The sequence below is a fragment of the Chlorocebus sabaeus genome, chromosome 8 (genome assembly GCF_047675955.1).
Source record: "Chlorocebus sabaeus isolate Y175 chromosome 8, mChlSab1.0.hap1, whole genome shotgun sequence".
NCBI lineage: Eukaryota > Metazoa > Chordata > Mammalia > Primates > Cercopithecidae > Chlorocebus > Chlorocebus sabaeus.
Window position 1 is genome coordinate 56410772 of NC_132911.1, and position 21812 is coordinate 56432583.

At 38.0% G+C, this 21812-nt stretch overlaps 1 protein-coding gene across 4 annotated transcripts in view; it reads right to left on the reverse strand.

Moving 5' to 3' along the window:
* ST18 (ST18 C2H2C-type zinc finger transcription factor) overlaps positions 1 to 21812 on the reverse strand; it is a 137091-nt gene that overhangs the window by 107265 nt on the left and 8014 nt on the right. For 2 of the 4 annotated variants that reach the window (XM_073018081.1, XM_038000518.2), the window contains exon 1: positions 548 to 656. The gene's annotated coding sequence lies outside the window, so the exon portion shown is untranslated. Of the gene's footprint in view, positions 1 to 543; positions 704 to 3639; positions 3748 to 4499; positions 4654 to 13215; positions 13262 to 21812 lie in introns of those variants that run through there. The other 2 variants (XM_038000511.2, XM_008000616.3) reach the window with 2 other exon arrangements.

Consider the following 21812-nt stretch of genomic DNA (forward strand, 5'->3'; position numbering starts at 1 on the left):
CTTAGGGCATTTATATACTTCATGATCATATACCTCATTATAGATGAAAACCGACAGAAGATATATTCTGAAATTCCTATAATGGGTTCTTCCTGGCTTTGAGAATCTACTTCTCGATAGGAGTAAGAACAGTAAGGGTAAACTCTGCCACTCTTATTTTCCCTAACTTGAAACTACTTTAAGAAAAAAGTTCAGTTTAAATGATAACTATCAACTTATTATGTACAATAGTTACATAAAAAGGAGAAGAAAGTGGTTCTTGCTTAGTCTCTAATTCTTAATAATGCCATGAAAAAACATTTTGAAAAGGGCTTAATGTCCCAGTTTTCTGGGGAGAGGCGTGAATGAATGCAAGGTGAAATGGCAATAGGAAAAGACATGTATAAAATAAAGAGGCCAAAAAGCAAAACTTGGAGGAAAACATGCAAGAGCTAGAAATGGAAATAAGCAGGTATACAATGAGGAAGAAAAATGACCAGAAAATGGAATTGAACTCTTGAGTTGAGTTTGGAAAGCTCTCATTTAATATCTTTATGTACTTACAAACCTATAAACAGATGTATAAAGTGATTTCCTAGTACTTGTACTTGACGTCTTTTCTTACTGGAGTTTACATCAGGGGCAATAAGCAGGTCTCTTCCACATCGCCCCAGTGCACAGATCTGGTACCTTCTTTTGGGCTGAAGAGGAAGTCCTGGAATTGCTGTTTTGTGGGAGGGAAGAGATTCAAGGAGCAGGACATAGAATTCATAAACTCCATTTTGCTTTCATTCACACAAGCCAATTACTGACATGTGTGGAGGTTTTATTTCCCTTAAGATTTCATTTTCACTTAAAATTCTATTTTAACCTAATGACAAATAAAACAAAAACACAAAACAAAACCCAGCTGTCCAAGTAAAAATTTAATTACTTATTAAAAAACACTGTCTAGTTAGATAGATATATCATGCAGGTAGCTACTCTTTGCTTTTTTTTTTTGAGATGAGATTTTGCTCTTTTTGCCCAGGCTGGAGTACAATGGTATGATCTCGGCTCACTGTAACCTCACCTCTGCCTCCCGGGTTCAAGTGATTCTCCTGCCTCAGCCTCCCAAGTAGCTGGGATTGCAGGCTTGTGTCACCATGCCTGACTAATCTTTTTTTTTTTTTTTTTAGTAGAGACTGGGTTTCACTATGTTGGTCAGGTTGGCCTTGAACTCCTGACCTCAGGTGATCCACCTGCCTTGGCCTCCCAAAGTGCTGGGATTACAGGGGTAAGCCACCACACCCGGCTGCCACTCTTAATTTAAGAAGTCCATCACACACATTCAACTTGCAGTAAGCTCCCTTTTGAACCAGATTTTGCTCTGCTCATCTCCTGAGATTTTTGACCTGGCAGTGCGGCTCCATCGCTGTTTCACATTGCTCTTGTGAGATGTCCTTTCAATCCTGGGGACTCACAGCAATGGTGGGAGGAAGATCTGTGACTGCTGAGAAGAGCAGCTGGGGTCCTTTCCATGAGGAACACTTTATCTACAGTGGACGCTTCCTTTTCAAAAAACAAGTGTTTAAAAAAAATGGTGAAGAAAAACTCAGGAAGTTGGAAATGGCTAGGCCCAGAAAATCAAACTACTAGATGACGCCAGCATCTTGGACTGAAACTTGGCCAAATTGAAGAACAAAGAATCTTCCACTGAGTGCCCTTTCTTTTGATGATTCTGGCATCATTGTGTTTTAAACATAGCTTTGGGGCAGCTCACAATGGAAGCAAAGATGTTTACCTGTCACACAGCAGAAATCATGGGAAAAATGAGCTGCAGTACTAAAAGGATGCTAATTGACTTGTGGAGAGGAATACTAAGAATGTTTAAGTATGTTTTTTCTCTGTTCTTCCCTTCCTCTTATTTTTCTAGTTTTGTTTTCATACATTTATTAGTAACTCAGGAAGAATAGGAACAAATTCAGAAAGTAAACTTAAAAAAAAATTAAATTCTAACAAACCCATATCTTTTTTATGCCATCTGTGATGACATATTTATAATTTTCAGAACTTTTCATCTTTTATTTGCACACTATTCTTGATTTCAATGCTCTGTTCTCATATACCTCTTATTGTACTGTCTTTGGTTCTATATAGAGAGCTGAAGAATCGAAGGATGTGTGCACTTTGGATTTATGATCTTTCTCCTTGTCTCCCCTAATCGCTCCTACCCCTGTAAATACCAAACTCAAAGGAAAAACTAGATTCAGTCCGCTGTCATTTTAAGTACAGTTTTCTGTGAAGCAGATCTTCCTGAGGGCCATGTGTAGGCACATTCCCCTCAGAGGAGATGATTTTCAAAGGGAATTTCCTAGAGCTTAGGATGCACTGCCTTAAATGCACTGCCTTAGGCCGGGTGCGGTGGCTCACGCCTGTAATCCCAGCACTTTGGGAGGCCGAGGCGGGTGGATGACGAGGCCAGGAGATTGAGACCATCCTGGCTAACACGGTGAAACTAAAAATTTAGCCAGGCACGGTGGCGGGTGCCTGTAGTCCCAGCTACTTGGGAGGCTGAGGCAGGAGAATGGCGTGAACCCGGGAGTTGGAGCTAGCAGTGAGCTGAGATGGCGCCACTGCACTTCAGCCTGGGCAACAGAGCAAGACTCTGTCTCAAAAAAAAAAAAAAGAAAAGAAAAGAAAAAAAAAGAAATGCCTGCCATAAAGAAATCTGAGACCTGAATCAAGCTTGGGTAGCATCGTAAGGTGAATGGTTGGTTTTCATTCTCCCTGATTTCTGAGTTGTCACTGCTGTTGTAGACTTCATCCTGCAACTTTGTGCAACTGGCAATGCTGAATATAAACCAAAGCCATGTGTTGGTGTCTTTTTGCCAAACGACTCCAGCAAATAGTCCTATTATTCCCTTAGGTAACCAACTTGTGCCAAGGATTTCTATTAGTCGCCGTACCACGGCCTCAGAGTCACAGCTTTGTGACATTAGGGGACAATCTCCAGCTTTATGTTTTAGAAGACGGTTTGTTTTTTGATATATATTTTTAATATGCCCAGTTTAAAGATAACTCGGGGCAAGTAACACACTAAAAGGGCCTTTAAAATTTTTTTCTTGCTGATATTTTGAGATGCATCTGTTGCAAAATATGTCAATGTTAGAAATCAAGCTCCTTCATATAGGGATAGATCATTTGAAATAGATTTCTCTCAAGTATAATCCAATTCCTTACTTTTTAGTGTTTGCATAAATTCACTCCAGAAGTCATCCACAGTACTTTTTAAAACACTGTGCTTTAAAAAATCTCGCTTATTTACTCTTAATCCATAAACAAACTAATTTCTAACAAATGAATGTAAACTGGATTTCGAAAAACATTTTAACAAAGAAACTTTCTTTAAAGGCAAACATGTGTGAACAAATAACACATATCAATCAATATGAAAAGGGCTGTAGGCTCAGAGGACTTTGCCTATTTAATATTTTAAAATATTAAATAGCTGTGCTTCTGAAAAAAATCACAATTCTAAATTCAGCACTAACAATAAATTTGTAAGCAAATCCACAGAGAAAGATCTGTTGTAGAGGAGAGCTTTCATATAAATTCTTTGATTGAATTCACTTTCTTTCAACGTGTTCTACTTTTTAATAAATAAAAATGTCGCCTTACCTCTCTTTTTCTCCAGGTAACTTGTATGCCAACTCAGTTTGCCCTGCTGTGTCAGGGGTACTAAATAAATGACTTTGTCTGATTTAATGATAAATCCTGAAATTCATTCTATTGAGATAAGAAATCAAACAAGAAAAGTATATCAGGCTGGACGAATAAATAGAAGAGCAGCAATAAACACTTAAGTGAACAATCAACAAAGTGTTGACACTTATCTATAGTTTGGTTGTACTAGAGTACAAATAGAATGACAATTCTTATACTATGTATCAATGGGAAAAATTGTTTTTTATTTTTTAAGGTAAGTCAAATTTATTTTTGTCTTTATTACCAAACTATCTATCTATCTATCCATCTACTTACCTCTGTATTACTTCTTCAATTTAGTTGGGAAGTTCGATAAGAGGGACTCTCAATGATCATTACTATTATTTTTATTTTTAACCACCAAAATAAAAAGTTTAGAAAAGATTTGGAATGTACTATACTCAAGCGGTCACAAAAGGCAGATCCAAAATGTATTCTTTTGTTACTTAGGGTTCTTTTTAAAGAGACCATCATAACATGATACTAATCCTTTTGCTAATGCTTTAACTTTTTGTCCAATGAAACGATTTGCCCTTGGTTTACTCTGTGTTCAGTCATCATACACAGAGCTGCCTCACCTCTATTTGGTCCTGCGGATGAGCACAGAATCAGTTTTTATCAGGCCATTTGGCCCTTGAGAGAAAACTTTGAAATTCAGTGTGGTGCACTCAACATACTACAGGAACCAATTTATACAAATACCATGTATATCCATGCACATTTAAAATGTTTATGTCTGGCAGTTCTGATGTTTTAAAACGCAAGCCACCAACCTTCCTTGCAGAAGATTTCTGCCGTCCTGCCTTCTCTACCCTTTGCAGTATATCAAAGTGCTCAGCTTTTTAATCATAGATTTCTGTATTTCTTGTAGGATTTGACCAGACATTAAGTAGATGCTTCTTCAACTCAAGTCAGCAACTATAGTTCCTGTGGAAAAATGGAGATAAAATTCTCAAGTGATAGAGCAGATTACTGCACATGATGTGAGAATTGAAAAGTAGCACAGGAGCTTGGGAATTCTTAGTTCGTGTTTGATTGCAACTAAAAGAAAAAAAAATGGCTTTCTCTCCAAATGTTTTTGGCCTATTCTATTGCACCCTCAGTTCAGAAAGAGTTCTGAAGCTTTCCACCTGCCTATTCCCCTTTGTTTGCCATACACTAACCTAAAACAAAAGATCCTGGAAAACAGTCACACTGGCAAACAAAGCTCTTTCTAAATCCTGAAAGTAATGGCTTTTTGTCTAATACCCTATCGTGTTATGTATTTATTAGCAATACATTTTCCATTTATTTTCTCAAAGATTGCCAATAAAGAACTGAATCACATAAGGGAGTAGCTGTAAAGCCTCTGAGTTCCCTAATGTCAAACTCATTAGCATTCGAATAAGCACACAGCAGCACATCATCTGCACAATTGCAATTTTTTACTACTTTTAATAGCATTTCTCAAAGGGCTCATTTTCAACTTTCTTCAGTGGTTAGTTGGTTCTCAGGGGAAAAGTAGCTTCCTGACGCTCACAGCTTCCACTCAACAGCCCGGCCGTTTGCTGTCAGATGCATCAGCCCTCTGCCCTAACCCCATCTGCCGTGGCTCCCCTCCCTGGGGAAGAGAGTGAAGGCAGCACAGCTGAGATCGGCTTGGAGAAGTGCACAGAGGGCACTGACAAAATATAAGTTTAGAAATATGATTTGACACAATAGAGCTTATGAAGTCTAAGCACACCAAAATACAAATGGGAACGAGGAGCCCTGCAGAGGCTCTCCATCCATGTGTCTATCATTAATAACTCCACCCACCTGCTGTTTGGAAGCACACCCTTGGCAGATACCAAAAGGAATCTGCCACTGACATCGGATCCCTCTAGCCCCTGCATGTGCACTATTAGATCAAGGAGATACCTTTAAAAAACCATTTGTCTTAACTGCCATACTTTTTTGAGTTTGATCTTAAGTATGTTATGAGAGTTAAGGCCTTACCAAAATATTCATGCAGTATACATATTTTTGAAGGCAGTTAACCTAAGACTTAGAATCTTGATCAAGCTCTCAGAACTTGTAACAGTTAGTTTCAGCCCCCGCCTGCTTAGATGAATACTTCTGCATTGAAACTCATTTTTTAATGAAAAAGGAATCTTCAAAAAGGAAACAATATGACAAGCAAGGTGTTAGTAACCTAATGGGCTACCTAATTCTTAAGTGTGCTCTCTGATGATGACATGGCTTCACTTGTTAAATGAAGTCATCACGAAGAACTACATTTGTCCACTTTACTATCTGCCAATAAGTAGGGACTCTCAGTCCTTTACGGCTGCTTAATGGGTGAGTACTACTTCTGAGAAAGACAATTCTTTAAACCTGTGCTACAAGGTAATGAGTCTGGTGTGTTACTTTCTTCAAAAATAGAGTATATCAGATTATATTTTTTCAGGTAGAATGAATGACCTAAACTGATAATGATATACATGTTAATTGTATCCCCAAAGTAGACAATCATAGATTTATTTATGGGTCCTTGGCCAGGTGTGGTGGCTCACACCTGTAATCCCAGCACTTTGGGAGGCCGAGGCAGGTGGGTCACATGAGGCCAGGAGTTCGAGACCAGCCTGGCCAACATGGTGAAACCTCGTCTCTACGAAAAATACAAAAATTAGCCAAGTGTGGTGGTGCACGTCTGTAATCCCAGCCACTTGAGAGGCTGAGACACAAGAATCACTTGAGCCCAGGAGGCAGAGGTTGCAGTGAGCCAAGATCACACCGCTATACTCCATCCTGAGCAACAGAGTGAGACTCTGTCTCAAAAAAAAAAAAAATTTACTTATGGTTCCAAAGGATGTATTTTTTTTTTAAGTCCTCAGAACTAAAGTCAAAGGGAAAACTTTGCTGAAACAGCAAATGAGTTTAATATGAAATGTATGTAGCACTCATTGCCTTGTACTATAGTAACTAATACAAGGTCATCAGCATCACCAATTTCATTTTGGAACTTGCATACCACGGGAACCAGACCATTCTGTGGCTCTGATATAAACCACAGCATCCTCTCAGAAGTTCAGAATGTTGATACAGACTCCAAAGACCACTCTGAGATTTGTTTTTTTTTTTAAAATAAGTAAACATAAAAATTTTAGCACATTTACCTTAGTATTGCTATGCCTTGAGGCCATATCTCCACAATTTACAATAGATTGAGCTCTTAATCGCTCTTCTAACGTTAATATCTTCACCAATTATTTGTTAGTTGGAATGATGAAAAAGAGGGGATTAACCTTGCCTGGCTCAGGTTTTTGAATGTTAACACAAGTTCTTTACAGTCCCAAGTTTCTAGTTTTAGTTTTATATTAGTCAGTATGATACTTTAAGTTATAGTCAAGTTTGTATAACCCATATTGCTCCATTAAATTTCTAATGAAAACTTAAACCCTTTATTTTGGAGTTCCTAATCAATCAGCTGCAGAATTGGTATTTTCAACATAGCAAGAGATTATATATTTAGAAGTTGATGAACAAAAATTATGTAAGCCTTTTCCACTTTATATTTATGCCATCAAAAATGACTTTCTTCTGCCTAGCTTTCCAGGTTGATATTAGGGCATATGCTTCCTTGGCTGGAGCAAATGAAGATAAGCACTAAATTTCATTTAAGATGTTTAGGCAAAGACAAACACTCTTCGTTGGCCATAAACTTCATTTTTACCACCAGCCCAGAATTAGGCCCCTGATCACAGCAGGAGTAGAAACAAGAGCTTCAGCAAAACTGGAACCACTCTGCAGGATAAACAGCTCCCATGGCAAAGTTGGTCAATGGTATCTCGCTTACTTTTAGGGAGGATGTCTCAGATTTTAAATCGTTGCATATTCAACAAGATGAATTATTTGATATTAGCAAACAGACTACTTTTCTTGATCACCTTTTAACATTTTTTGCCTCCCCGAGTGATTGCTGTAAATATACACACAAAACTTCTTGTTATTCAGTATAGCTTGTCATTTTAAAAGAATAAAATTTGTCAATGCACACAATTTCTGTGGATGAATTTAAATGATTTTTACCAGTTTGCCCAGCTTTTTGAAATCTCTGCCTTAAAAACCTTTCAAAGAATTTTCAGTACAGGGAATGCTATAGCAACTCTCATAGGCTCCCAGAAAAACGCAATTTTTGCTTTTGCAGATTGTTGAAGTCATCCAGAGCATCACAATAACTTCCGGTTCTCACTGTGATAGATATGAAGTAATTGCACTTACACTAGTACGCATAACAGTGTTTGTATTTGTCCTTCCAGTCTCTGTAAAAATAAAACATAGATCTCTTCTCCTTAAGCTCTGAAGCAATTCCAATAACTTATGCAAGACCTATATTTCTCTCTGCAAGATGATTTAACTTTCACCTGATTTAAGTAACAAAATAGCCCTCAAAGATACTTAAAGCCTTGCTGTAATTAACACAACTGCATTTAGATGCCATTCATGACTGATAATTCTAACACCTTGTGGGAAAAAAAAGTTGCATGCTGTAAACATTATAAACATATTCAAATAAGCTTAACACAATCTGCCATGCTTATTTCTGCCTAGATCATGGACCAGCGAAATGGTTAATGCAAATGGATTTATAATTTGCTTTGGGGGGCCAGTTTCTTCTCCTTATTTATTAGCCCAGCTGATGGGGCAGATTTGATGAGGCACTTCTGGAATAATTGAGTCATCACACAAAGAAGGCTGCTAGCATTCAGAGTGGTTTTATCAGCAGCAAGCAGGCCTGATTACTGACAATTACACTCTGATCCGGTGATGGAGGAGAAAGAGCCAACGAGTGGGAAATGTCCGTGTTTCTATCCAGGAATAATTTCTACATTCATTTTACATGCTAAGTGTTTCCTATCTCTGCATAATAAACTGTAAACAGGAATAGATGGCACAATGTCCCTTAATATTTCCTGGTAATGAAGACACAAATGTACAGTGAGTGCTGATAAATATAGATGAAACATAAGCTATTCTCCCAGTCTGTATTGTTACCTTTAAAACAAATGCATTTTTGTGGTAAAAGCATAATCATAGCTAATGCAAAAAAATGACAGAAGATTGAAACTGTCCTTGTAACTACATAGAAACTTTGTAAAAGTCCTGTTAATCACTGCTGCTTTAAAGGCTGGCGAGCTGAAGGTGAGATACTAGAAACCATATCATTTTGTTTCTCAACAGTCAACTGTGAAGAACTCCTTGGGTTAGATGTAGCAAAGGACAGAGCAACAGTGACCTCCATTAACACTCAGAGAGAGCACATCTCCATGCTAAACTGAAAAAACAATGAAGCTGGCACAAGGCGACATCTTCACTAGCATGGATTTCAATTTCCCTTCCATCAGGCCTTTCAACAAAACGTTGACCATGAATAGTAAAGTTAGATCTAAGATTGCTTGATTCGTCAAGCAGAGCAATGCATTGCTGTCTTTGGGGTGGCATTTTCAACCACTTGTTTACAAGGTTTATTAACAAAATACTATGAGCAAAAAACGCATCTCACAGAGATGCTGGATTAAACTAGCTTTCCCTGTAACCCAGAATCTACTTGGAAACACCTAGAGAAAGGAAATGTTCACACTTCTTAATGTGCTTCCATAGATTTTAGTGGGAAAATTTTAATTTTCTGTAATATTAAGTTTCCTCTTTTAAAAAACCAATCAGGTACGAAGCTCCACATAATGAACCTGCCTGGGTCTGTTTGCTTAATCTTTTCTCTAAAGCTCCTTCCTGGCTTCCAAAGAAATAAAAGTTATTCTCTGTTTTCCTGTGGTAACTATGGAAACTCTGTTTTATTAAACTAACCACTTAACTTCAAGGCTTGTGTTGCAACTAAATGTGCTATTTTCAGTAAATCTATACTAAACAACCTGATAATGTCAAAACATTTTTAATAAAGTTCAAAGAGCACTTGTTGATTCACAAATAAAGCTTTTTATTATGTAAAGGGAATTTTCTCTATTTAAGCTATTTCATTATATAGATTCTTACACAATGTACTTGATAGCTTTAGATATTTACCATTTTCCTTGTTTATCTTTAAGAGGTTCTTTAGAATTTTTTCAAAAAGTCTGCTATTTTTCCCAACAGTAACTTTGTTTTTCATAAAATCTTCCTCATATTTTGTACATTTGAATTAAGATAAAATACAGTTATTTATCTTTATTATCTGACTATGAAATATGGAATGGGAGAATATACTGAAATTTGCAAAGCAAATGACACAACTCAATTGTGGAGGCCAATGGGGCACTGGATTTTTGCAGCATGATCCTTGGATTTTATTCTCACTATAGTGTTTAATTTAATACAGATTTTTAAAAAATATGAGTATTATTCTCCTAAGAATTTACTCATTATTTGTTCAGTACACACATATTGAGAAGAAATCTACAGATTGCCATGCTAGACAGTGGGCATAAAAGGATACGTAAAGCACAATTCTTGTTCTCAAGAGTTCAAACCAGGAAGTTGAATATTCTGATATTATGTGCAAGGTATTATTACAGAGGGAAGCAGAAGGAACAATGGGAACACAGACTTAGACCAGACTGGAAAAGCTTCCAGAAGATGATGATTCCTGAAAAATTCATCCCTAGAGAGATTCAGAGAACTATGACTAGGATAAAGCAATGTCCCCAAAGACCAATTGAAAGGACACCAATGGTTGAAATTGTTCTTGGCTTTGTTAAACAATGAATTAAAGCCATATTTTTATATAGTTACGAGAGGGTCAGAGACTTGATGGTATTTAGATACCTAAAATGAAATGTTTTGAATTTGATGATTTCATTTCTACGTTTCAAAGGAACTTTTTCCTTTAGCATCAGAACTGCAAGATCTGTCTGCTGAAATGTGATTTGTCATTCATATTGTGGTTGACGGCATCACCCAGAATTCTGTATTCCAATAGTGTTTTGATGGCACTCTCATCTTGATGACGATGTTCTGCCTGATATTAGCTTGTCTAGGTCCAGTTTCCCTTCCCTGGGCTGGTGTTGGTTCATGGAAGCAAAGAGCTCTATTGTTGACCTTTTGATGTAACATAATTTTGTGGCCATAATAGGTGCTCAATACATAATTATTGAAATGAATTGAAATAAGTGAAAAATAACACTTTTCAGATGCTTGAGATAATTGTTAATTGGATTTCAATACAAAACAACCCAGACATTTTAGCATCTGGAATACTATAGATTTTATCTGTTTGATTGCTATGCCAGTTAAGAAGAATTTACAATTTTGTCTTCTTTTATGTTGAAAACATCAGCTCCCAACATGCAAAGGAGAGCAAGTGTGAAGTGTAATAGATTTTATGGTCAGATTTTTTCAAATATCTACTTTTATCTCATTTACATGAAAAGTTATGGCTTATGATTTAAATGGATCCTTTTGCAGGAATAAAAGTTAAATGTAAAATAGAAATAATAGTCATATTTTTCCAGATTTGGAAAGAAAACTATATAGGAAGATCTTCAACTCATTTAAACTATAACACAGTCCCTAGTTCTTAGAGTTCACTTTTCTCACTTATATTTTCCAGACTGGCCTGACTATTGTGCACCTACATTTATTTTAAGCAATGTATGTTCATATATTCATACTGATGACTTTTGTATGGGAGAGAAAATGGCACTCACCGTAAGTAAAGACAAAATCAATTTATTTTTTTAATCAAAATGATGAGGCAACACAGTATTTTCTAAATAAATACACCTCACCTTTACCAAACTCAGAGTGATAGGCATTCTCTTTTTTTTTTTTTTTTTTTGACACGGAGTCTCGCTCTGTCGCCCAGGCTGGAGTGCAATGGCGCAATCTCGGCTCACTGCAAGCTCCGCCTCCCGGGTTCACGCCATTCTCCTGCCTCAGCCTCCCGAGTAGCTGGGACTACAGGCGCCCGCCACTGCGCCCGGCTAATTTTTTCTATTTTTAGTAGAGACGGGGTTTCACCATGGTCTCGATCTCCTGACCTTGTGATCCGCCCACCTCGGCCTCCCAAAGTGCTGGGATTACAGGCGTGAGCCACCGCGCCCGGCCGATAGGCATTCTTGTGAGAATTTGTATGTGCTTTCTTACTTAGTCATCTTAGCATGTCTATGGTGAAGTATTATTGATGTTACATATGAGAAAAGGGAAGGAAATTGAGCTCATCACCTTACCCGGGGTTCAAACAGGTAGAAAGAGGTAGAACCAGGATTCACATGGCCACCATCTGCTTTCAAACACTAGGCTCGGCATCCTTTGACTGTCAGGTCTCTGCAGCAGAGACCTGGCCTTCTGTCCCTCAATGTTCCATTCCACTCAGCCATGCTCAGGTAAACGTGGACTCACTAAAAAGTCCAATAAAGCGTGTACTCATTTGTACCTTGGGTGACACAGGTATTGCATTTACAAATGTATCATATAAAGAATTTCTGGGGAAGGAGGGTGTCACAAAGTAGAAAACAGAACTCTCTGAGTTGGCAATCACCATCATTCTAATCGACAAAATCAATATTCCAATTCTTACAGACTACCAATCTTAGCCTCTCAAGAACATTTTCTCTTTACTCAAATACAGAAATTTACTCATAGGATTTAGATTGCCAGCTGCAAAATATGTCCCATCTATTGGGGGCTAAACTTATTATGTATTAGTTTTCTATTGCTACTGTAACAAATTTGTACAAATTTGATGGCTTAAAAAGGCAGAAAGGTGTTATCTTACAGTTTTAGAGGTCCAAAGTCTAGTATGGTCTCACCAGACTAAAACCAAGTTCAGCTACACTCCATTCTGGAGGTTCCAAGGGAGAATGCATTTCCTCACTCATTGGGCTGTTGGTGGAATCCAGTTCCTTGCTGTTGTAGGACTGAGTTCCCTGTTTTCTTGCAGGCTGTAAACTGAGAGCCATTCCCAGCTTCCATAGCCCACTCCTTTTTCGGTGAATGGCCTGTTTCCTCCATTTTCAATGCCAGCAATGCTGGGTAATGTTGAGTCCCACTCACATCTCATCTCCCCAGCTCATTCCTTGGCCTTTTTCTGAAGGACCATGTGATTAGTTGACCTTTTTTAGATAAACAGGATAATCTCAAAGGTCTTCATTAAATCACATCCCTTTTGTCATGCAAGATAACATATTCACAGATTTCAGGGATTTCATGGATATTTTGGGGGGAGGGTACCTTATCCTGTCTACCACATTTTTAAATCATATATGTTAATTCTGAATGTCTTACATATTAATGCCCCTAATATCAGACATATGAAGTCATGAATCAGGATGAGCAGGTATAAACACTCCTCAAAAATCTATATGAATATAACCCAACAATAACCATGAGGATACCAACAATAACCAAAGCAAGCATCTTTTCTGGTCCTCTAGAATGAAGTTCCTTAACTTCTCAGGTTTTTGATGGATGTTGAAAAGTTGGAGATTCTTTTTCTTTGGGGGAAAAGTTTATTTTTAAATAGATTTTACTTACCTTCCCTAAAAGCTACTGGATCTGAACTGGAGAGTTTCCATCACTCCTGAGGAAAAGCATCGGAGGAGGAAAAATGGAAAGAAAAACAAAAAGAAAACGTAATTAAATGTTATTTATCTACAGCTTATTAACTGTATAAAACAATCCTTTCAAGTAATTTCCATGCTGACTATTAGAATACGGGTTAAGGTATTACTGATCTTCAATAGTTAAACAATATTCATTTGAAAGAACTCTGCCTTAATGAGAAAAACAGGTGTCTACTGTTATCAGAAAATGCTTTTTAGATTTGAGGCCTTTTGTTCATAAGTACATTTGAGAACCTTTTTTAGGGACACACCTGAGAGTGAAAGTGAATTATCAATGACAGTCTTTTCTAGAAAAAAAAAAAAAGAATCAGTGGTTTAACACTAATTTCTAATCAGATCCTACAGAAAGGAACAGCCCGCACGGCAGCTGTACTTTTCCCAGGGTTAATTACCTTTCACTGCTCTCTACTAATGAGTCAGCTGTTCCTGTCATTGCACACTACACTGGTTCATCTGGAACTCTAGCTGTGGACAAACACAGGAGTGACAGTCCCATTTACATACTGGGTGGGGGCATGTTGTGTAAAGATTTCAAAAGGATTTTTTAAAAAATCCTTTAATTCTCATGTGTCTCCACGCTAAAAATATTTTTACAAAGAAGGTTGTACTTGGTCAGCTACTGTTCTTCCTCCCAGATCCCTGGGTTCACCACTAGTAGATATAAAATAGTGCCGAACCCTTGGAAAGAGGCGAACTTCACCATCTCCACAGAAAGCTTTGTCTCACTGATGCCTTGACACCAGAACAATCACCCTATAGGGTGGAAGGATAGCCTCAAAAGTTTGCAACTTCTACCACTAGTAAAAAGACTTCTGGAAAAATTCATACTGCAGAAAATTAGATTGAAGGTAAAAAACAACCTAAGAGAAAAAGATCCCCAAAATATCTTAGCATTGCTTGTACATGAAAAGTGAATTAGAAAATTGCAAGTTCCACAAAAAAAAAAGTTGGACTTGAAAGCTATGTTTTGACCTAATATGTCTAGATCACTGTGGGAAATTATATATATGTCTGTGCATGTATGTATATACATACAATTTATTACCCAGATAATAGCTCTTTCATATAGTGGCTCTGCTTTCCATCCCATAATGCAGACACAGTGGGCCCTTATATATTTTTTATCGTGGCAACCAGAAGTTTAAGCATCACTTCCCTCCTTTTATTTCCAGAGGTAACTGAGAGGGATGTCCAAACAGTAAGCATACACTGAGTTCCACTTTCCTAGCTTCCAGAATGCCTCTGAGTAAAGGATACCCTCTCATTGGTAAGTTCCTCACTCTAAATCTTAAAATTTTAGAACAGTGACTCTCAGACGTCAATATGCATCAGAATCACCTGGTCGGCTTTTTTTTTTTTTTCTTTTTTCTTTTTTTTTTTTTTGATGGAGTCTTGCTCTGTGGCCAGGCTGGAGTGCAGTGGCATGATCTTGGCTCACCACAACCTCCGCCTCCCGGGTTCAAGCGATTCTTCTGCCTCAGCCACAGAAGTAGCTGGGACGACAGGTGCATGCCACCACGCCCAGCGAATTTTTGTATTTTTAGTAGAAACGGGGTTTCATCATGTTGGCCAGGATGGTCTTGATCTCTTGACCTCGTGATCTGCCCGCCTCAGCCTCCCAAAGTGCTGGGATTACAGGCGTGAGCTGCAGTGCCCAGCCGGGTGGCTTCTTAAGTGGCATGTTCTGGTGCCAACACTCTGAGGTTCTCACAAGGGTCCAGGTGCCCCTGCTGCTCCATGGACTGCACTGAACAGCAAAGTGTCAGAGCAGTGGCTGTGGAACATCAACGACATCAGAATCTCCCGGAGGGCTTGTGAAAGCCCAGGCTATGCATTCCGTAGATCCGTGGTGGGACATGAGAATGTGCATTTCTAAGTTCCCAGATGGTGTTGGTGCTGATAAGTTTGCAGACCATACTTTGAAAACTACTTCTCAGGTATTCAATATTAAATGTGTTGAAGAATCCCAACCCCCAAAAGCTAAATATACCCACATAGAGCAGAAGCGCTTCCACTTTATTTTTGAGCTATTTATTTGCTCTGGTTTTAATACTCTACGATAGAAAGGAATAGATAAAAAGTGAATGTTCTGGCCCATCATTGAAATACATTCTCAGATCCACTTTATAGCTTATTGAACCTGATCTTCCCTTCAGATGAAGCCATTCATGTCAAGAAAGAAACGGCAATTATGTACTTCTTCATTCAAGGTGCCATTATCAAATATAAGCTCACAAATTACAAATCTAGGAGTTTGCACAATATTTAAACTTGCCAAAAGCAAATAAAATATGGGAATGAATTAATTACAAATTATATTATAAAAACAAATTTAAATGTCAAACAAAGATGCAAATTTCCTTGAGACATTCAATATTTTTATCAGCCCTAGTAAATTCTGACTTACTTTCCAAATGGTGCAGCGTGTTTCTTATATACAGTGGTATATGAGGTGTTCTTTGTTGATCATTGCTATTTTGAAGAACATATTATCCTGAAAACTTCTTGGAGGATAGAAACATTTTAGTCTAATACTAAAAATATATTTGCATTGCTGTTCACGTAAATATCTCTGTGATAAAGCTGTTACAAGGGTATTTTGCAATATTGTTCACAGGAATACATATTTCAGGAAGAAGGCAATAATAAGATAAATTATAGAATAAAACATCTGCTGAATATCTTTCAATAAAGAGATGGAAGGTGCTTCTCTAAACAGCAAGTCATTCACCAAGCAGAAGTTAGGTGCTTTGGCAGTGATCTGCTCAGTTCATAAAGGACTAGTTAGTGTTCTGAACATGAGCTTATCAACTAGTTCTCCAGTAAAGCTGGGAGAATGTAAGCACATGAGAAAGATTTTAAAAGAATCAGTGCCCCTTCTGAATTCTCACTGCCACCTACTTGTTTTTGCTGTTCCACAGATACTTATTTTAAAAAGCTACTTTAAAATATCAGTCTCATCTAAATACAAGAGGATAATATCACAAATAAAAAAAATGTGATTAATAGCAGTGTAACTAACCCTCTTGGTATAGAACACTATTATTTAATTAATTCATTAATTTATGTACTCAAATCTTCATTAAGCACCTATTCTTCTGGAGAATGTTTGTATAAACCAGTGGAGTCCTCAGAGTGGAGAGGGGTGTATAGTGAATGCCACTCCAATAGTGAATCTATTTCTGTTGCATAAATCAAAGAGATAATAAAATAAAAATCTCCCTGCAGATGTGGAGACCAAATTTATTTCTTGATAACATGGGAGAACAATCTGATAAGTTTGACAAAAACTCCACCCTAGGAGTACAAACATCAGGGTGTGTAGTTTGAGTGAAGAAGAATTCCTAATCCTACAGATCTAGGATGGACATACACTCTGTTGTCATGGTGTGAGCCTGTTGTCATGGTGTGAATGTCAAGATCCTAGTTGATCCCTCTCTCCTTGGATGGCTTTCAAGAGTTACAATGATTCAGATTAAATAAGTGCCTCTAGTTATTTGAACATCTGATTGATAGTTGTCTTCCATGACCAATGAGAGGTCAGTACAGTTTATGTCAGGCGTTTTGTCCAATGCTTATCCAATTTAAGTCATTATTTTCATTGGCTTTCACCAGCCAATTGGCTTCTCTCTAGATCACAGTGTCTCATTAGCTGTGGCAAATTACTGAGGGAATCTGACCTTTTTGGTTTTCTTTTTAAAGTAAATTAAATTTAATCGAATTTGTTATTGGATATTGACACATTATAACTATATGTTTATGGAATACAAAGTGATGTGTATGTAGAATGCAGAATCATTGAATCAAGCTAATTTGCACATCCATCACCTCAAATATTTATCATTGATTCCTCTTGCCTAACTGAAACATTGCACCTTTGACCAACATCTCCCCAATCCCTACTACCCCAACCTCTGGTAACCACCATTCTGTTCCCTGACTCTATGTCCAGTCCTTCTTGGTTTTCTGTCCAAGGTAACAGATTATGTATTTTTTGGCTATGTTAAATTTTTCCAAAAAAAAAGCATGCACAGGCATTCCCAAAAAAATGCCTTAGAAGAACAACAGAATCCCAGCCTTTAAAGATCTAATTTATACAAGGTGCTTTCAAAGTGAATGATAACCACTAAGGAAAACAGTGTGGAGATTTCTTAAAGAACTAAAAGTAGAACTACCAAACTCGGCTCACTGCAACCTCTGCCCCCCGGGTTCAAGTGATTCTCCTGCCTCAGCCTCCTGAGTAGCTAGGATTACAGATGCCTGCCACCACGCCCTAATTTTTTGTATTTTTAGTAGAGACAGGGTTTCGCCATCTTGACCAGGCTGGTCTGAACTCCTGACCTCGTAATCCATCCGCCTCGGCCTCCCAAAGGGCTGGCATGAGCCACCAGGCCCTGCCAGAACTACTATTTGATCCAGCAGCCCCACTACTGCGTATCTACCCAGAGGAAAAAAGTCATTATACCAAAAAGATACTTGCACACGCATGTTTGCAGCAGCACAATTTGCAATTGCAAAAAAATGTGAAACCAAGCCAAACGTCCATCAATCAACAACTGGATAAAGAAACTGTGGGGTGTGTGTGTGTGTGTGTGTGTGTGTGACAGAATACTACACAGCCTTAAAAAGGAATGAATTAATGGCATTCTCAGCAACCTGGATGGGATTGGAGACCATTAGTCTAAGTAAAGTAACTCAGGAATGGAAAACCAAACATTGTATGTTCTCACACATAAGTGGGGGCTAAGGTACAAGGATGCAAAGGCATAAGAATGATATAATGGACTTTAGGGACTTGGGAGAAAGGGTGGGAAGAGGGTGAGGAATAAAAGACTACAAATTGGGTTCAGTGTATACTGCTTGGGTGATGGGTGCACCAAAATCTCACGAATCACCACTAAAGAATTTACTCATGTAACCAAATATCACCTGTTCCCCAAAAACCTATGGAAATAAAAAGTTTTAAAAGCAATAAGCATTAATAAAAAAAAAATGACACAGACGAATGCCACTTAAAAAATACATAAAAATAAAAAAAGAATGTTCCTTAAAGGAAATTCTTGCCTTGTGGTAAACTAGGTGAACTAGAGTTCATCTCCTGAACTTCTCCTGACCCACACCTGGTCTCTGGGTTCCCACAGGAAACCACACCTGCTCCTACGGTAGCCCCTAACCCACAGAGGAGTCCTGATTCAGAGCTCATGGTCAGCTTCAGACTGGAAGCTCCTACAGGAAGGGCAAGGGGGCTCTTCTCTCTGCTTCTCCTTTGTAAGCAAGGTGCTCCTGAGGGCATGGCCTATTCACATGAGAACCAGCTGACTAAGTGTTGTATTAAGAAAAAAGGGAAGTATGATGAGGCCCCTGACCCTGTGATTTGAATTTTAGGAAAACTATGGACCAAATATTTAGAGATAAAACAGTAAATATCCACAGCCTGTAGCAAAAAGTGATGCTGGTGAAAACATGCAGTTCCAATTCATTTGTAAGACTCATACATGTGAAGCTTAAACCAGGTAATTCTGTATTATTTGTTATATTTCAAAACTAGTGAAGTAGGAAATAATCTTATGAACAGTTTACTCATAAGTTGAGATTAGTTTTACAAATTAAGAAAATACAAATGGATAAAAAGCCTATGCAGTATTGCTGTATCTTCGACATAAGAACAACTATCAGCTTTGGTGCAGGGGGAGCGGATATTAACACTGAAGGACCGCCACTGCCAGATCAATCATATGCTACAATTAAAGGAGTGACTGGCATATTAAAAATGCCGAAAGAAAATACTAAACTAAACTGGGTAGTTCCGAAAATACCGGGCAATAAATAAAAAGAAAATAGAAGAAATAAAATATTATTTATCATGACAATATAAATGAATATGCTAAGCAACATACTGATCTTGGATTAAATAGTGGCAGTGGTGGGATGTAGAAAATAGCAGATGATGCTTTAAAATGGTCTAAAGGAGGCAACAAGTAAGCATGAATCAGAGGAGGCTTCCAGCAATTGCTGCAGTCACTATACATTGCCACTGACGAAGGCATTGGACTAGGCATTGCATAGCTATGGTATTTAAATCTCACCACAATCTAAGGAGGTTCACATTATGATTCCCAATTTAAGCTGAGCAAACTTAAGTCGCTCTTTTAGTACGAGCTAGTATTCAGAACTATATCTAGGCTGAACGCAGTGGCTCACGTCTGTAATCCTAACACCTTGGGAGGCCAAGGTGGGTGGATCTCTTGAGTTCAGGAGTTCAAGACCAACCTAGCCAACATGGTGAAACCCTATCTCTACTAAAAATATAAAAATTAGCTGGGCACGGTGGCAGGTGCCTGTAATCCCAGCTACTTGAGAGGCTGAGGCAGGAGAATCGCTTGAACTCAGGAGGTGGAAGTTGCAGTGAGCCGAGATGGCGCCACTGCACTCCAGCCTGGGCAACAGAGTGAGACTCCCTTTCAAAAAAAAAAAACAAAAAACAACGATATCTGATGCCAACATTCTTTCTGCTGTGTAGCTCTAGCTAAGATGGCAGTGGAAGCAAGATACCTGAACATCTTTCTTTGAGAAAATCATAGAAAGACCCACAATGATAGGGTGGTCTCTTAGGGAATGTGAGTTTTTGTGCTGAATTAGACAGGAAATAACAGGATAGACTATTGGAATACCAGTCAAAAAAGCTAAGATAATGGGAACACTGAAATACGGTAAAAATCATAAACCTGGTATGCTGGGGAGGACAGCAATAAATGACCTGGGAAATACTTTACGGATGATTGGAGACCGTGAGCACTGTCTGATTCAGCAGAGTTAGAACGGAGACACACTCTGTCTCTCAAGTAACACCAACCTATGTTCGAATCCTAACTCTGCTGTTCTGTGATTTCAGAACTGCAGTTACCTCCCTCACCATCAGGTTCCTCATCTGTTAAAAGGGACAAACAGATCCTCCCTCTAGAACTACAAGGATCGCATGAGATGCCACGGATAAAAAGCATGGTACACAGTGGACATTCAGTAAAATGCCATGATCCAAAAAGAGATCAGTCCCTAGGCAAAGCCCACAGGTATGTGGTCCACAATGAATGCCCCAATGTGGGCATGGCGAGGACTTGTGTTGATGAGAGTAATTACATCTCTGAGGATTAAGCAGCTCATTTTCTTCAAGAGAACATGGAGTTAGTAGGATAATTTGTTAAGCATTCATTAAAAAATATTCATTTTTTTCTATTATTCTATTATTTCTTTACACTAGATACTATTATAAATGCTTTATGTATATTAACTCAATCTGCATAATAAATTTATGAATCAGGAACTATTAATTATTTCCATCTTTAAAGTTAGGAGATTGAAATGCAGAGCATCTCAGTGCTTGCCTGGGGCCACATAGCTCCTGAGGAGTAGCACTGGGATTGGACTCTTGCACTAAAGCCCATTTGTTAGATCAAAACAATCTATCATCATCACAAGATGGGTGATGGAGATGAAGGGATGGATAACACAGATATTATACTTCAGTGTGGGAGCCAAACTCAAAAACAAGGAAACAATAAATATGCAATGCAGTTGAAAGCAGTGATAAATGCAATGGGACAATAATGTAGGCTAGAGGATGGGCTATTTCACATTGAGGCAGGAATGACCTTTGCTGACTGAAGAAAGGATGCAAGAACCATGTGCCATAGTGTAAACAGTTAAAGCCCTTGTACCTAGAATAAATAAAAAACCATTACAGCTCAGTAATAAAAAGACAACCCAATCAAAAATGGGCAAAGGACTTGAATACACATTTCTACAAAGAATGACCATTAAGCACATGAAAAGATGTTCAACATCATTAGTCATTAAGGAAATGCAAATTGAAATCACGATGAGATACCACTGTGAACCCATTAAGACAGTGAAAATAAAAAAGACTGACAATAGCAAGTGTCGAAGAGGGTGTGAAGAAATTCAGCCTTCACATGTTGCTAGTAGAAAAAATGTTCAGCAACATTGAAAAATAGCTGGCAATTTCTCAAATGGTTAAACATAGAGTTACTATATAATCCAACAATTGACTTCTAGGTACATACCCAAGAAGAATGAAGACATGTGTCTACTTAAGAAGTTGTACACAAATATTCATAACAGCATTATTCACGGTAACCAAAAATTGGAAACAATCCAAATGTCTATCAACCAATTAAAGGAAAACAAGAGGTGGTACATCCAATCAGTGGAATATTATTCAGCAATAAAAAGGAACGAAGTACTAAATTAGTGCAACCTCTATAGAAAACAGTAAAGACATTTCTCAAAGAACTAAAAACAGAACTACCATTCAATCCAGGAATACCACCACTGGTATCTACCCAAAGGAAAAAAATTATTACACCAAAAAGATACCTGAACATGTATGTTTGTTGTAGCATTAGTCACAATAGCAAAGACATGAAATCCACCTAATTGTCCATCAACGGATGACTGGATGAAGAAAATGTGGCTTAAACACACATGTGC